Genomic DNA, 2,735 nt, shown 5'->3' with positions numbered 1-2,735 from the left:
TAAGGATTTTAGTGTATGCATGTTTATTTTAACCCTTGTGTTGTCGGGAAAATAAAAAACTTTTGTCTTTTTTTTAAACATTATTAGCGCTTTTTCCAACATTTTTGTCACTTTTTCAATGTTGTGGGTGCTTGTTTTTTTTAATGTTGACATTTTCATCTCATTTCAACAGGCCATTGTTTTGTGACAAAAAAAGAAAAGAACAATGATGACTGATGTGGTTGATAACTAATAAAAAAGGGCAAATACACATGTACTTGGGACAGGTACCTACCCCGACCCAACCAGGCAAACACCTTAACGTTGAACCCTCCAAAAATAACATTCTTTCAAACATTACAATAAAAAAAAGCAAAAGTTTTGCATTTTGGACAACCCTGTTAGTGCAAAATCCTCTCTGTTGCAGTGTAAATCCTGGATGGCGTTTAGTGGCACCGTTAACACCGATAATCCACGACGCACATAAGCCATTTTCACTGCGATTCACTTGAAAAAGCCCAAATCTGAGCGCAGACGGAGACATTTGAACACCCAAACCGTGGCTGAAAACGGGGACACAGTCTTCCTCACAGAGGACAAGTCGGGCCGTTCGTCTTCCGTCGGGGACGACGTCGGACACCCACAAAGAAACAGGGTGGAAACGTCAAATTAGAGAAGCGGGTCGGATTTAAAACGCGCGTCCGTGTGCAAACTTCCCTCTCGTGACAGAAGTGGATTAATCCGTGATGTAATGCGGTCGGGGGCGATCGGTCCGACAGCCTTCGGGCGTATCAGCAGCGGAGCTGCAGCTTTGTTTTAACAGGGAACCAACTCCTCTTTCTGTTAACCCACCGACTACCACGGCTAGGACATCCAAACAATCATCAAACCGGCAAAATAGGTTTTTAGCAAGAAAAACAACAGCTCCAAACAAATGGTGGCCAGTCAGATCAGAGTGTCACAGAATCTGCATGAAACTGAACCGCAGGTCACACCCGGCACCAGAAATATCCCTAAAATGCATCATTTTGATTTCTCTTAAACTTTTGATTTTAGCTGTGAGGAAGAAAAAAAAACAACTGCTTTTAACCCTCATGTTGTCTTCATGTTGTCCTATATCAATGTTCTTTTTAATTCCCCAAAATAACATGATTGATCCCAACGCTCTTTGCCAAGTACAAATCTCTACTTTCATTAATTTTGGGTCTTATTCTATTTTTTATAGCATTGTAAAACAATGGAAGTGTTGTTGAAAAGTGGTTGAGTAAAAGTTGACATTTCAGTCTGTGATTTCATCAACATCCATTCCTTTAATTTAGTCTCAATAATTCCTAATTTCTGCTTTTCTAACTCAAACATAGGTATAATTCCTATAAATGAGGTTTATTGACCATAAATTCCAAAAATAGAAGAGAAAAAATTAAAAACATCTATAAAAAGCGCCAAAGAGGTAAATATTCAATTTTGAAGAAGACAACATAAGGTTTAAAACAGAGAAAACATTGTGCAAGAGAGAGAGAGGAGAGAAGGAGAGGAGAGAGGGAGGGGAGAGAGGAGGGGAGAGAGGAGGAGAGAGGGAGAGAGAGGGAGAGAGAGGAAAAAAGAGAGAGAGGAAAAGGAGAGAGAAGAGGGCAGAGGACCGGAGAGGAGAGAAAAAGAGTACGACCGATGGAGAGAGAAAAGGAGAGAGGGAGAGAGGCGAGCGGGAAAGAGAGGAGAGGGAAGAGGAGAGGATGAGAAAGAGAGAGAGATGGGAGAGAGAGAGGAGAAGAAAGAAAGAGGGGGAGAGATGAGAGAAGAAGAGAGGTGAGGGGAGAAGAGGAGCAGAGAGAGGAGAGGCCTGAGAGAGAGAGGAGGGAGAGCGGGAAGAGCAGAAGGAGAGAACGAAGGAGGCATGGAAAGAAAAAGGGAGAGAGGTGAGAGAGAGGAAAGGAAAGAAAGAGGAGGGAACGAGGAGAGGGAGGAGGAGAGAGAGTGGAGAGAGGGGAGAGAGAGGAGGAGAGAGGAGAGAGAGAAAAGAGGAAAGAAAGGTGAGGAGAGAGAGAGAAGAGAGAGGAAGAGAGAGAGAGAAGCGAGAGAGGAGGGGGTCGAGAGAGAGCGGAGGAGAAAGAGGAGAGGAGAGGAGAAGAGAGAGGAGAGAGGAGAGAAGAGAGAGAGGATGGAGAAGAAAGGAGGAGAGAGAGAGGGAGAGGAGTAGAGGAAAAAAGGAGGAGAGAGGAAAGAGAGAGAGAGGAGAGAGAGAGAGAAGGAGAGGAGAGGGAGGAGAAGAGAAGGATGAGAGAAAAGAGGAGGAGGGAGAGAGAGAGAGAGAGAGAGAGAGAGAGAGAGAGTTAAGTTACAAGTAGTTCTGTCTCCCGTTGTATTTGTTTGCCCCTCTATGGAAATAATGAGCAAAAATAGATATTCAAAATCTGCCAATTTTGACAGCCCAAGATGCATTTTAGTGCCAGGTGTGAAGGGCGTAACCTAGTAACCCCCCCCCCCCCCTCGTGTAGGAATGACATCAATAATCTCCTGAGATCTCCCCCTCTGATATAAAACACCACGGCATGGCACAGAACTGAAGCAGGACTAGATCACTACTACACAGCCAACACTATCACATCGCTATAACAAGACGCTGGTTATATTACAGTGGAGTCTGTTGTGGGTCCCGAGGCCCAGGGGGGGGGGGTGGTCACATTGACAGGTTTGAAGGGGGGGTGGGGGTGGGGGGGGGCAACACAGCCAGGTCACATTGACAGGTTTGAAAAGGA

This window comes from Etheostoma spectabile, unplaced genomic scaffold (genome assembly GCF_008692095.1).
Source record: "Etheostoma spectabile isolate EspeVRDwgs_2016 unplaced genomic scaffold, UIUC_Espe_1.0 scaffold383, whole genome shotgun sequence".
Taxonomy (NCBI): domain Eukaryota; kingdom Metazoa; phylum Chordata; class Actinopteri; order Perciformes; family Percidae; genus Etheostoma; species Etheostoma spectabile.
This window is presented reverse-complemented; position numbering follows the sequence as displayed.